Source organism: Quercus lobata, chromosome 11 (genome assembly GCF_001633185.2).
Source record: "Quercus lobata isolate SW786 chromosome 11, ValleyOak3.0 Primary Assembly, whole genome shotgun sequence".
NCBI lineage: Eukaryota > Viridiplantae > Streptophyta > Magnoliopsida > Fagales > Fagaceae > Quercus > Quercus lobata.
Genome location: NC_044914.1, coordinates 5,938,610 through 5,954,300, shown reverse-complemented (window position 1 = coordinate 5,954,300; position 15,691 = coordinate 5,938,610).

Below are 15,691 nucleotides of genomic sequence, written 5' to 3'. Positions count from 1 at the left end.
TAGGGTATACCTTTCAAACATAGAACTACCATGTGATAATTTTAGACGCTTACTAATTGCATTGTGATTCGTTTTTGTAAAGTTGTTATTTACAACTATTTTGTGTTGACTTTAATTTCGTGCCAAATTTTATTGTAATTATGTTCAATCATATTTAACCTGTATTTTATGTCGAATTTTATTGTAAGGGTTTTGTGTGAGAGAAAGTGTGAAGACTCAAGCTATTATTGAAGACTAAGTGGATTTCGTGAGAAGATTTGCGAGAAGCTATCCCACGAAGTAAGCCACATGCAAGGCACGTGACTGGAATGCAAAAAGTCATGACAGCTGGTTTTCGCGAGTAAGGCCTTCCCGCGAAATATTCTGTTTTGCTATTTTGGTAGATCTGCTCCACCATGTCTTCACCCACACTATATATACCCTCACTACTCACATATTGTAAGGAGTGCTTTTCAAAGAGAAAACCCTAGAAATTACCCTTCAGAGTTAGAGATTATGATACCCACAATCCTTTACACATTCCTTGTGGTTTTCCTCTACTCCTACCTCTCTATATCCAAATCCTTGAGAGGTTGATAGCTCAAACACTTAGCACACCCAATTTGACTGTAAAGTAAGGTTTTGGTGTTGCTGAGAAGTATCGAAAGAAGCCAATCGTTGGCGGATGCAATTGGGCTGAATTGCATGATCCGGGAAAGCTAGAGAAGACAAGGCTTCGTCAAGTTAGTTGGTAACAAGAGCTTGGATGGCTCAAGTACATGGGGTAGACTAGGCTTGGAGGGTCTTTTGTTATTCGTGTACTCCAACTTATTCTCTAGTGAATCAATTTACCGCTTGGAGGGTGGCGGAGAGGTTTTTCACCGAGTTCTTCGGTTTCCTCTTCAATAACACGTCTTGGTGTTATCTTGTGTTTGCATCATTCTTTCTTACTCTTTTAGCTCTCATTTTATTGTTGATATTTGATGAATATGGCTTCAAGTAGTTTAATCGTTTGTTCGCACGCATTTACTCTCATTCCGCACTTAGTTTAAGTTAGAGTAAAAACAATCGAGCCATAACTGTTAATTGGGGGTCTAAACAAGCTCTTATGTATTCACACATATTCGAGCTTTCAATTTTATAAGACAATTACCTCTCTCATGGTTTGCCTTTTGCAACATTTTTGCTAATTTTGATGATTTGACAATTGCCAACATCACATATAGAAAAAGAAAGGAAGAAAAAGATGTCATGCCCTCATATTTTTGGTTCTTTATCTAATTTTCTCTTTCAATTCCTGTCATCTGGGTTTGTGTGTATGTTTAAAAGAGAGAACGTATAAGGTAGAACAAATTTTTTCTTTAATTCTCTCCCACTCCCGGTGAGTGTTGGTAGCACTTCCCACATTATAAAATTCCGCTGAAGGTAGCAAAAAATTACTCTAACTTAAACAAAGTGTGGAACAAGAGTAAATGTGCGCAATGAACTAATAAAACTACCCTAATCCATATTCATCCATCATCAACAATAAAATGAAAGCTTAAAGAGTAGGGAAGTGAAATGCAAACGCAAGATAACACCAAAACATGTTATCGAATAGGAAATCGAAGAACTCAGCGAAAAACCTCTTTGCGATCCCCAAGTCGAAATCAATCCATTAGAGAATAAAGTTGGAGTACACAAATAACAAAAGACCCTTCAAGCCTAGTCTACCCTATGTATTTGAGCCCTCCAAGCTCCTGCTACCAACAATCTTCTTGGAGTCTTGTCTTCTCTAACTTTTTGGATCTTACAATTCAGCCCGATTGCATCCACCAATGAATGGCTCATTCCAATACTTCCCAACAGCTCCAAAATCTCACTTGACACTCAAAATGGGTGTGGTAAGTGTTTGGGCTAACAACCTCTCAAGGATCTAGAGATGGAGAGGTAAGAGTTGAAGAAAATCACAAGCAAATGTGTAGATGATTATGGGTATAACAATCTCTAACTCTCAAGTGTATTTGCTAGAGTTTTCTCTCTGAAAAGCACTCTTTACAATTCATGGGTAATGAGGGTATTTATAGTGTGGGTAAAGAATTTGATAAAGCAACTTAACTTTTTTTCAAACAGAAAGTTTCGCGGGTACTTCGAAAGATGACCCTTCTCGCAAAACACTCGCGAACTTAATAGCTAGGCGTGACTCTTTAGCTTCCAGTCATGTGTTTCATACGTAGCCTTTTCACAGGTTGCTTCTCGCAAGCTAGTCGCAAATTTCACTAATTCATCTTTTGAAGCTTCATTCTTCACTGATCTCTCATACTCATCCCTTACAAATAAACCCACATATATACTGAGGAAATGATTAAAGAAATTACAATCAAATTTGGCATAGAATTAAAGCCAACACAAGTTAGTTGAAAATCACAACTTTACAAAAGACAATTCTTGATCCAAGAAAGGCCTTCCTCAAAAGGTGGAATGTAGGATTTGTATTGTCATGCGTGATTGCAGTATCATTGGATCCTCTGTTCTTTTATCTTCCTGTGATCAATGAAGAAAATAAGTGCATTCAGTTAGACAAGAAGTTATGGATCACAACTATCGTTTTGCGATCCTTCTTCAATTTCATTTACCTAATGCATATCATATTGCAATTTCACACTGGTTTTATAGGCAATAAGCTTCTAAAAAGTGGAAAATCTTAGTTGAATCCAGATGCTTGGAAGAGAAAGGTACTGTAATAGCCAGAATTAGAAGTGATCATGGAAGAGAATTTGAAAACACAAAGCTAGCTACCTTCTACAATGATCAAGGCACACATCAAGAGTTCTCTTCACCCAAGACACCACAACAGAATGGAATAATGGAACGAAAGAATAGGATTGTTCAAGAGATGGCTCGTGTCATGCTACACAACAAAAATATGCCCAAGTCCTTCTAGGGAGAAACGGTTAACACTGCTTGCCATACACTCAACCGGGTGTATTTTAGACTTGACTCCAAGAAAACTCCTTATGAACTCTGGAGAGGAAAAAAGCCTATTGTCAAATACTTCTGGATATTTGGCAATGACTGTAATATTCTGCGTGATAGGGAGAACTTAGAAAATTTTGATGCAAAGAGCAACAAAGGATACTTTTTGGGATACTCTTCCACTAGTAGAGCATACAGAGTATACAATCTGAGAGTGAAAACAGACATGGAGTCTTCAAATGTGGTGATCAATGATGAACTATGTTCAGAACCTCATTTAGAAAACACTCTTCCAGTTCAAGAAAAGAATATAGAGGTTGAGGATTCTATTCCTGATGATTATGTTGGGAAGCATAGTAATGAAGAGCTACTATTATTGAATGATACTGTTTCAATATCATTAAGTTCAGAACCATCCACACCGGTTCATGAAACTCAACAAAAACAAAGAGAGCCTAGTCCTTCATCAGAATAAAAAGGTACCTCCACTTCTCTAGTCAAAGGTCCATTTTCTAGAGTAAAGTTAAATAACCCTGCCACAAACATATTGGGTAGTTTGAATGATAACATGAGATTGAGATCTAAAGCCTTGAATGTAATTACTCACTCATGCTATCTATCCCAATTTGAACCGAAAAAGGTGGATGAAACACTTCAAGATGCTGATTGGATTAATTCTATGCATGAAGAACTTCCTCAATTTATTCAGAATGATGTGTGGAAATTAGTTCCTAGACCAAAGAGAGTAAATATGATTGGAACTAAATGGATTTTTGCGAACAAGTCAAATGAACATGGTACTGTTATTAGAAACAAATCAAGACTTATTACTCAAGGAAACACACAAGTGGAAGGGATTGATTTTGATGAGAATTTTGCATCAGTAGCAAGACTGTATCAAATGGATGTCAAGAGTGCATTCTTAAATGGGATATTGCAAAAAGAGGTGTATGTTGAACAACCAAAGGGTTTTGTTGATCCTCACAGACCAAATGATGTCTACAAGTTGAAGAGAGCCCTCTATGGTTTGAAACAAGCTTCCAAGGCATGGTATGATAGGCTAACTGCATATCTCATTGAGCATGGATTCAAAAGAGGATTTGTAGATACTACTCTCTTCATATGAAAGGATAAAAATTATTTTGTAGTAGCTCAAATTTATGTTGATGATATTATTATTGGTGCTACTAATGATTCTCTTGCTCAATCTTTTACAAATGAAATGAAGAAGATGTTTGAGATAAGTATGGTTGGTGAACTAACTTATTTCTTGGGATTGTAGGTGAAGCAAACAGATTCTGGAATTTACATCAACCCAGCCAAGTATGCTAGAAATCTAGTCAAGAGATTTGGACTTAACAAAGCTACACATGCTAGAACACCAATGGTTGCAAATGCAAAGTTAACCAATGATCCAACGAGTGAGTTTGTTGATGTTACATCATATAGAAGCATGATTGGTTGTCTTTTGTATTTAACTACAAGTCGTCCTGATATCGCCTTTAGTGTTGGTGTATGTTCTAGGTTTCAATCTAATCTTATAATTTCATATTTGAATGCTGTTAAAAGAATCATAAATATGTTAGTGAAACTTGTGATTATGGATTGTTTTATAGCAAAGAATCAAATTTGTTTCTTGCTGGATTCTCTTATTCAGATTGGGCCAGCAATGCCGATAATAGAAAAAGCACCATTGGTAGGTGTTTTTATGTAGGAGCTAATCTTGTTGCTTGGATGAGTAAAAAACAAAATTTTGTCCCTTTGTCTACTGCAAAAGTAGAATATATTGCTGCTGGAAGTTGCTGTTCACAGCTTCTTTGGATGAAAAAGGTTTTGAGTGATTATGGGATATCACAAGACACCATGGTTGTCTATTGTGATAATTCTAGTGATATCGATATCTCTAAAAATATTGTTAAAACAAATATTGTGATAATTCTCTTTTTTAAAAGAGAATTATTATTTAGCTATACTTCTCAATTTTTGGGTAATAGAGTTTTTTTTTTCTTTTTATTTATTTATTTTTTTTTATAATACAGTAATGCCAAGAACACAAACAAAATGTTCTCAAATTAGCATGCCAACTTACACATAGGTACAACATAATTTCCAATTTAATTTTTTTAATGTTAATTTTGGAATGTTGTGATTTTTTTTTGGTTGCATCCGTAGTATATCTCAGAAAAATACCTAAAGAATTTGTGTGTGGATGAATGAGATGTTGACATGCTGTATACTTGTATAAACAGACCGTTTTTTAATTTTAATGCCTAAATATATGCTGTAAGATATTCCGAATTCAACCTACTATCTACTAACGGAATTGGGACAGGTTTACATGCAGCGTGGTGCTTCAAAATCACTTGAAAAATCTGAAAGTGGTGCTTCAAAATCACTTAAAAAATCTGAAAGTGTTCAGAATTTGGAATTTGAAAAATCTGGAAGAGTTCAGAATTTGGAATCACCCGTATGATGCTGTTGTTGAACCCAAGACAACTTCTATTTTACAAAGACTGATTGCTGATGCTTTAAGAAAACTAGTTCTAAATCTACAAGGATTACCTGACATTGTAATTGCAAAGCAATGGTTTGTTTTGATGCCTTTGCTGTTTTCAGATTTGTTTTTCTAGTGATGGAGTTGCTACTTGTTTGGATTCTGAATAATGATGGCAAAATTAGGAAAAGGACAACGTGTGAATTCTGTTTGATGAACGGTATTAAATACAATACGGATTGTGTTTGTGTGTAGTTTATTTACACCTTTTGTAATCCTAATCCGTGTGATGTGATGTATAAGATTTGGTTATCTGATCTTATATTTCACAATATTCATGCTTGAATATTCATTTAAGTAACTAACGCAATGCATGGGCACCCTGGTATATAGGGTAGATTTTAAATAAAATAAAATAAATTACACATTCTAACTATAGATAGGGTATACCTTTCAAACATAGAACTCCGATGTGATAATTTTATGACACTTATTAATTCCATTGTGATTCGTTTTATAAGGCATTTACCTCTCTCATGGATTTTTGCTAATTTTGATGATTTGGCAATTGCCAACATCACATATACTATTATACTCATATTTCTGATTCTCACTCTAATTTTCTCTTTCAATTCCTGACATTTGGGTTTGTGTATGTTTAAAAGAGAGAACGTTTAAGGTAATTTTTTCTTTAATTCTTTCCCAGTGAGTGTTGGTAGCACTTGCCACATTATAAAATTCCTCTGAAGGTAGCAAAAATAGTCAAAATACCTCATAAAGCAAAGTAGCAAACCACAATAGGGGTTAATGCCATATTAAGCAAACCAAAAGAGAATATGGTATGGATGATATAAATTACTTAATAAAGAATTCTTGAATAACAATTAAAGCTAGTACTCACTACATCAAAAATATTTTATTAATAAAAAATGTAAATCCATTGAAAAAATATATTCACTTTAGATGAAATTAATGCTTGTGAGATAACATTTAAGACGTGTCGTTTAGAGATTTTTGTTGTGAATGTAGTGTTGTAGACTACTAAAAGAGAGTCACATTAATTCCTTCCTTTTTTCTTTTTTTTCATTCTCATCTTCTTCTTCTTTTTTTTTTTTTTTTTGAGAAAAATTCTCATCTTATTTTTAGTTATTCCTAATATTTTTATATTTTGACATGATATCATAACTATGTCTCACATTCTTAAATGCTGAGGTTTAAACATTAGAAATTGGAACTTTTACTTCAGCGAAAAAAAAGGCAATTTTTACATTGTTTTATATAATGTTACCTTAAACACTATTTTGTTAGGAAGTCTCCAAGTGGGGTCTTTTTAATTTATTGCACTACCACGTCCCAAGGTCAATCTTTTAATCAATTGTGAAATAAATAAATTTTTTAGTCAGTTATTTATATATTAAAATAATTGTGTGTATATATATATATATATATATGTATAGACAAAAGACATAGGGGATGGGAAAAGAGTGAGTGGGAAGACAAGACTTATAATACTAACACTTACAAAATGACCTAACCTTTGTAAGTACAAGCGAGGTTAATAAACCAAAAACTCACTCACTAACTGACTGATGTGGTACTTTAGACCGCTTATCCTTTTTTTTTTTTTTTTTTGAGATGGTATAGACAAAAGACACAGGAGATAGGGAAGGAGGCCTCATATTGCTACCTCGAGTAAAAAACTTACTATCACAACCACATGACAGCTCTGAGTCTACAAACTACTTCTTTCTTTGATCCACTATAACCACAAGTTCTCCTACTTGTGATTTTGAGACTCCACTTAAAGGTTTCAGATCTTCATTAAAGTTCTTTATGTAGTAACTGAAGAGATCATCAAGTTCTTGACACGAATCTTGATCTTGATAACCCTAAGTGTATGTATGAAGGTAAAAACCCACATGTAGATCTTGAATTGGAATTTTTGCCAAAAAAAAAAAAAAAAATCTACACGTGGATCGATCAATCGAGTCTAATTTTCAATCAATCTAGCCTTGTAGATTTAGTCTAATAATTTCTGCAATCACTCGATTCCAATTTTACAAGTAAACACACTTTGAGCAAGCCTAAACCTAGACTCTATGTTTTGATTATGGTTTGCCAACACATTACAAATTGAAATTCTAATACATTAGTTCCCAAAGTCTTAGAACCTAACAATATTATTAAAGCAAACTCAGCCAAACTTGGCTAAAGTTATAGAAAGTAGGTGTGAAGGAACATCCTCCTTCCACCCTGATAAACATCTAACATGTCTAGTATACTTAGCTAGGTTGTGAACTACAGAGTTACATTGTCTATACATATGGGAGAAAGTGACTACACAAAATGTCTTTGCAAGGAAGTAGGTGTGAAGTAACATACTCCTTCCACCCTAATAAACATCTAAAATGTATAGCATGCTTAGTTAGGTCGTGAACTACAAAGTTACATTGTCTACACGTACGGAAGAAAGTGACTACACAAAAGGTCTCTGCAAGGAAGTAGGTGTGAAGTAACATCCTCCTTCCACCCTGATAAACATCTAACATGTATAGTATGCTTAGCTAGGTTGTGAACTACAGAGTTACAATGTCTACACATATGGGAGAAAGTGACTACACAAAAGGTCTCTGCAAAGGTCTTGAATTCGTATACCAAGTGGCCAAATAAAGAGAGGGGAGACATCTTCGCAGCAAAGAGTTCTATACATAGTTTTAGAATCATCCTCCAAGATTATAGAGGAGAAAGCACATTCAATGGCAAATTGAAGAATTCATACAGCTACCAAACACTCCACAGTGTCAACCGAAGAAGGGAGTGTTACTTTATCCATTTCTATTAAATTCATGCATGACCATGATATTTGATTTTTTTTTTTTTTGTACAAAAATAATCTTAATTAGTTAGTTTGCATATTTACATAAGACAAGAAAAAAAAAATTAAGTTAAAAATTTTATGATATAGTTTTTTTTTTTTTTAAAAAAAAAACTAATAAATATTTATATGAAAAAAGCTTCTTTTTAGTTATCGTCTTAAGCCTATCATGTGAATAAAAAATTTAAAATGCTTTTAGTCAACAACACAAAGAGCATGCAACAAGCACAAACAAATTTACAACAATTAAATTAGTAAGTTTTTACTGGTTGTTATCTAAACCTATCACTGATATTAATTTTTTATCTACCACATAATAATTTTCAATGGGAAAAAAGTTTCTCTTCAAATTAGTTTGTAGAAAAACCTTTAGAGAGAAACCTTTCAAACTGCTCTTATAGTTTTTCTTTATTGAATGTGAATTTCGAAAATATAACAATTGGATGATATGTTCTTATTATATTTTTCAAACTTGCAAAATTTCAAGAAGAACAAAGATCAATAACTCAGCTATTAATCAAATGTTAAAACTTCAAGTTTTTGTGGTCTAAAGTTATGTATAAAAATAAATTTATTGATTGAATAGTAAATAACACCTGATTTAAATGAAATTTGACATTGTGGGGCCCAAATGATTTATGGGCCAGGCCCATCTACCCGGGGAGAATCCAAAGGCCCAAGTCGAGGAAGGCTATGGCCCAAGCTCGACAAGATAGCCTACGAATACCGCCGAGGACAGTTCAGTCCTCGGCCGACCCAAAGTCCCCCCAGAAAGAAGGGTAAAGACGGTATAGGACTGAAACTTGGAAGAAAGATCTAAAATATTCAGGGAAAACTGCTTTTACTGCCATTTAATGCTCTGAACCTGACAGAGCCGCATTCTTTGGCTTTTACAACCACCCCCAACGACTTTGGGTATGGATTGATGGGACAAGTATCAGCCTTGGAAAGGTTGACCCTATACGTGGATGAAGGATAGTGGACGCAGGCGAGTATAAAAGGAAAAATAAGTAACCTAAAGAAGGGGCTGGGAAAAATGGCCAAAAACCAGAGCCTCCCAGCCCACCTCCAGGAGAAAGACTCCAGGGGTGAAGGAAACTTAACTATATACGAACATCCCGAAAAACCCACCGCCTGGTGACTAAGGCCTAACCTTTCAAACCCACGCTCTACAAATGACATTGTTTGGGCCTTTTTACGTGCGAATCCAATACTGTTAGGTTCGTCACGAAACGTGTCCTTACAATTGGCGTCGTCTGTGGGAAAGGCTTGTGTGTTGGCATAGTCGGTAGGTCGAAATAGTTCCTTTTTTATTTCTAACAATTGGTTATAGAGTTTCAGCGTAAAGTTCCGTTAGGGGCTATGCTTCTTGATTAGGGGCTACGTTTGTCAGCGTTAATCGCGCGAATAATTCTAGGGGCTTGGCCGAGGAGCTAACTCCCTTAAAACCAAGTTCCAGTGCCAAAGAAAACTAGGTTTTGGACAAAACCAGGGCATTGCATGGTCCACGGACTCAAGCCTATGGGGAAACCAACTACCTGGATGAGGAAAACTAGGTTTTGGACAGAACCAGGGCATTGCATGGTCCACGGACTCAAGCCTATGGGGAAACCAACTACCTGGATAAGGAAAACTAGGTTTTGGACAAAATCAGGGCATTGCATGGTCCACGGACTCAAACCTATGGGGAAACCAACTACTTGGATGAGGAAAACTAGGTTTTGGACAGAACCAGGGCATTGCATGGTCCACGGACTCAAGCCTATGGGGAAACCAACTACCTGGATGAGGAAAACTAGGTTTTGGACAGAACAGGGCATTGGATGGTCCACGGACTCAAGCCTATGGGGAAACCAACTACCTTGATGAGGAAAACTAAGTTTTGGACAGAACCAGGGCATTGCATGGTCCACGGACTCAAGCCTATGGGGAAACCAACTACCTGGATGAGGAAAACTAGGTTTTGGACAGAACCAGGGCATTGCATGGTCCACGGACTCAAGCCTATGGGGAAAACCAACTACCTGGATGAGGAAAACTAGGTTTTGGACAGAACCAGGGCATTGCATGGTCCACGGACTCAAGCCTATGGGGAAACCAACTACTTGGATGAGGAAAACTAGGTTTTGAACAGAACCAGGGCATTGCATGGTCCACGGACTCAAGCCTATGGGGAAACCAACTACTTGGATGAGGAAAATTAGGTTTTGGACAAAACCAGGGCATTGTATGGTCCTCAGACTCAAGCCTATGGGAAAACCAACCACTTGTATGAGGAATCAACTATTTAAAAAAAAAAAAACTATGGCACATAAATCTCAAAATCCATCCGAAGAGTACTCCTCGTTAACAGATGGGCTAATACCTTGATTGCACAGATTCCTCGGTCTACCCTCGGATCCCCAGTGCCAAAGGGGTTGATGCGGTACGGTGCAGTATATTATCCAAAAGCACAACCAAAGTCCCTCGCTACTCGGCTACCCTCTCGGACGAATTATTTAGAGTTTATCGTTCCCGGACATCGCTCTAGCATGCATCGCGCAGCACTCAGCGATTATCCCGGTTAGTTCCAAGAGTTTAATTTATTGAGGATTAACCTTGTTATACTTGATAATATTTGTGAGTTTAAACCAGTAGGAATCTGTGTTAAGGCATTTTTCTGCCTGGAATATCATTAAGGGCAAGCTTACATTTAATATTCATGCATAAAGTAGTTGTTACGGAGAAGAAAGGTATGTATAGAGAAATAGACACATATTTTATTAAGACAAAGGAACAGTACAGTGTACAATGAAAAGCTGAAACAAAGCTTACATTGAAACTAACTACGTAAGTAACGAAAAATACAAGAGAGCGAAGATAAAGCTGAGGAGGTAGCACAGATGAGAAGTTGGCTACTGCCTCGAGACCTTATTCCTCCTCAATGCTTTTGCACGCCCATAACTCAGGCAGCAAAAGAACCCGACTTAAGCCTCACACTGCTGAGGGAAAGATGCAGGGAGCCGGAAGCTGAGGAGCCTTCACCAAAAATTTGCCTGCGACAAGGCAGAGGCGCTGGGGGCGGAGAATCTTTCTTCTGACACGCCAAAATTCTGGCATGAACAGAACCTGCTTCGGATTTTGACTAAAAGAGGGAGAAACACCCTTTCCCCTCTGTCAGACGGGAATATTCTCTTGAATTTATGCTTCCTTTGCCCGTACCTCACTATCTGGAGTCTCAGGAGGACACGACGCCTTTGTGGCGGAGAGAGTTCCTTTGCCCCAATCCTCGCCTCAAACATGATGTACTAGGAGAGGAGACTGAAGGATTTGTGCGAAAGTAAAGCAACTTTCTCTCCTATTTATTTAAAAGATAAGGTGGTGGCATTTAATTCATGCAGCGTCCCAAGGAACGCTATAGACAAAATGTCTCCGGCTCGATTTCCAATGCTATCTGCAACCATAAGATTAAAGGAGTCTCGCGAAGGCGCACCTCGAACACTGGGACGCCAAAAAGTACCGCGTGACCAAAGACTACAGAAATGCCTCCTAATTTGTGGGCTTAGTAAAATCGCGGCCCAGGCCCGTTCTGCATGGGGGTCCACGGACTACGGCCCACGCCGAGGAATAACCGTTGCCGAGGACAACCTCCTGCTCGGCAACTTGTCAGATACCTGAGGAAAGGGATAAACTGAACCAAGGCCTTGTATGGTCCTCGGACTCAAGCTAATGGGGGAACCAACTACTTGGATAAAAAAAAAATAAAAAATTTGAGTTTCGTAAGATTGGCTACTTGATAAAAATGCCAAGTTACTTCAGCCACGGCTTAAACACCGTAAAAGGCTAAGGCCAACAAAGGTGTAAGGAAGGGGGTGGAACACCCCAGTATTCAGTAGCCTAAGAGAGCTATTCATTTGGCGGGTGATATGTCCTCGGATGGTTATTTCTCACACGGCATCAAGCTTTCGGTTCTCTCCTCGGCTAGTTCGGGGTAAGTATTACTTCTCACGGGTCGCCCTTATTATGCCAAGAACTTCTATTAGAGTTATGGCGACATCTTTTTATTATCAAGTATTTTGGTCTTAATCGTCATTGATTTAGATGCTATATTATTGTGCCGAGCAGCGCTAGCAAATTTATAAAAACATAGAGACATAACCTGCGAAATGAAATAAATAACAATTTTTATTAATATGAAAAATTATTACAACGTACAAAAAAGGGGCTTAAACAAGCCTATACAAAAGGTGAACCGCCGAAGCAACACTAACATCCGCAGTACAGATAAGTAAACGGTCAGGCGCCTTTTAAGCTCATCTTCAAAAGTCTCTCCAATCTCTGCCTCAATGTTGCTCATATTAGGAGAAGAACCTTCTTCGGAAAAAGATGAAGGATAAGGAAATAGTAAGGAAGAAATCAATGAAGAAGAAGGAGGAGAAGAAGAGAGAAGATATGAAAAGAAAGAAAAAGGAGTAAAAGAGGGAGAAGTGAAAGCACCAGGATGGATCTGGTGCTGGGAAGACTAAGAAAGGGAGACGGAGGATAGCACCAGTGAACGAAGAGAGGAAGAAGCAGAGACACTTAGTCCATGCCTCGATCCTGACTCCCAACACACTGGAGCCATATTAGGTATGCTCATGAGAGCGCGGTTGGTACTGATGATGGGTGTTCTTGACTCAGTCACACCGAAAGTTCGATGTGACGAGTCCCTACTTCGGATTTTGGCTGAAAGGAAGGTAAGACGAATCTTAAGCCTCCGCCATCCTTCCCCTGACCGAGCCATTTCGAACTTTATTAGAACATGACGCTTTGAGGAGGGGAATGGTTTCTTCATCATTTGTTATGGTGAATATACTGTGATTTAGTGTATAAACTGGTGGGTAAAGTAAACTCTAGGGAAGGCCAAGTATTTCAAATCTCAAAAGGATGAAAAGGGACTCTTTTACAAAAACAATAACCTCCTACCTTCCTTCTTATACAGAGGGTGGAGCGAGAGACATTTAATAGGTTCAGATCTCCAAAGGAATCTGCAAACACAAACATGTCGGTTCTGTTTCTCCACCTCATCAAAACAAACCGTCGAATTAAAGAAGTCTCGTAAATAGAAGTCATTAAAAGCGCGTTTTTGGATACCCAAATAATAAGAATGCATCAAGCGCAAAATCAAAAAACTGTCTCATAGACCGGTGCATTTCCTGGGCAGATGAAGAGCCACTAGCATTGTTGACAGGCCGAGTTGACTGGGCCATAATAAAGGCTCGGTGTTACCAAAACCCCCCTTTCCAACCAAGAGGTTGGACAGCAGGGTTTTGAGGGGCTATTGTGGGGCCCAAATGATTTATGGGCCAGGCCCATCTACCGAGGAGAATCCAAAGGCCCAAGCCGAGGAAGGTTATGGCCCAAGCTCGACAAGATAGCCTACGGATACCGCCGAGGGCAGTTCAGTACTCGGCCGATCCAAAGTCCCCCCAAAAAGAAGGGTAAAGACGGTATAGGACTGAAACTTGGAAGAAAGATCTAAAATATCCAGGGAAAGTTGCTTTTACTGCCATTTAATGCTCTGAACCTGACAGAGCCACATTCTTTGGCTTTTACAACCACCCCCAACAACTTTGGGTATGGACTGATGGGACAAGTATCAGCCTTGGAAAGGTTGACCCTATACGTGGATGAAGGATAGTGGACGCAGGCGAGTATAAAAGAAAAAATAAGTAACCTAAAGAAGGGGCTGGGAAAAATGGCCAAAAACCAGAGCCTCCCAGCCCACCTCCAGGAGAAAGACTCCAGGGGTGAAGGAAACTTAACTATATACGAACATCCCGAAAAACCCACCGCCTGGTGACTAAGGCCTAGCCTTTCAAACCCACGCTCTACAAATGACATTGTCTGGGCCTTTTTACGTGTGAATCCAATACTGTTAGGTTCGTCACGAAACGTGTCCTTACAGACATATATGTTAAGAACATAAAAAAACATGCAATTTAACAATTATATTTTAAAAATTCACATTCAATAAAAAGATATAAGAGGAATTTTTAAAGATTTCTTTCTAAACTAGTTTGGATAGAAACCTTGTTCCAACCAAGTAAAGATGGAGCTAGAACTTGAAGTTAGGAGGGGCAGGTTTGCTTCTAGTTGCGTGTGGCGGCTTTGACCTCTGACTCTGATTTAACTGCTTAGGGTTATTTTATTTATTTATTATTTATTAGTGTTTTTTATGTGTACAGTTGCTACTGGTTAAAGACAAAATTATTATTTTTTTTTTTAAGTTTTAAACATCAAGTTTTTTTTTTTTGGTTGTAAAATTGGTTAATTGAGCTTAATTGTTTTTAGCTTTATGGTAATTTTTGTTGTTAGGCTATATATTTTGTTTTAAATTTTACATCTATAAATTTTTTTATGGTTTTTATTTTTATTTTTTTATTTTGTTTAAGAAAGTCCTTTTAAAGGAGTTAAATGCTAGAGTTACAAACTTCTGTACAAATTACTAATGTTGTGAGCGATTATTATTAAGTAAAAAAAGTGATATAAGTGATGAGTATGCAAACTAATAAAAATACCTTAACGATTTGTGAATATATTATAAAAGAGTTTGCCATTATAGGGTTACTTTAAAAGAATTAATAATATTATTAAAAGACACAAAATATAATTTTATAGAAAAAATTTACTAAAATTGATACATGTGAATATTCTAAGAGTGCGTTTGGGAAGCGCGTTTTGCGCTTCCCAAACGCGTTTACGTTTCTGGAAATTTTTTTTTTTTTTTTTCCAGCGAATGAACAGTAAAAGTACTGTTCATGTACTGTGCGGGAGACAAATTTTACTGTTCATACACTGTTCACGCACTGTTCATGGGACCCGCAATCACTTTATTCAGAAAAAAATATTAAAAATGGGTCCCACGGTACTATTTACACATTTAAAAATTATTTTGCTACAGTGTTTTTCAGTTTTCAGTTTCAGTTTTCAGTTTTCAGCTGTATCCAAACGGACCCTAAGTATTAGCAAAAATTATTTTTGCCAACTTATTTTACTATTTAACTTATTTTTTATACTATTCATGAGTCCTAATGCATTTTTTTGATACTATTTATAAGTTTTACTGTACTATTTCAGTCAATTTTTACATTTATTTACAATACTTTCAAAAAAAAAATAATTTTAACAAAATAAATAAATCTCATCCGGACCCTAATATTAAAAAAAAAAATCATTAGGAGGGTCGTTGGGCCCCAAGGTCAAAGCCTCCTCCGTCCCTATAACCAAGTGAGAAATTTTTTGGATGCACAGACTTTCTCCCGAGAAAAACAAATAGCACACTTTACACGTGCATCTAAAATAATAGGAAAATATAAAGTTGTTAACTAAAAAACCAAAAACAAATATAATGTTATTGTCTTGTCAGA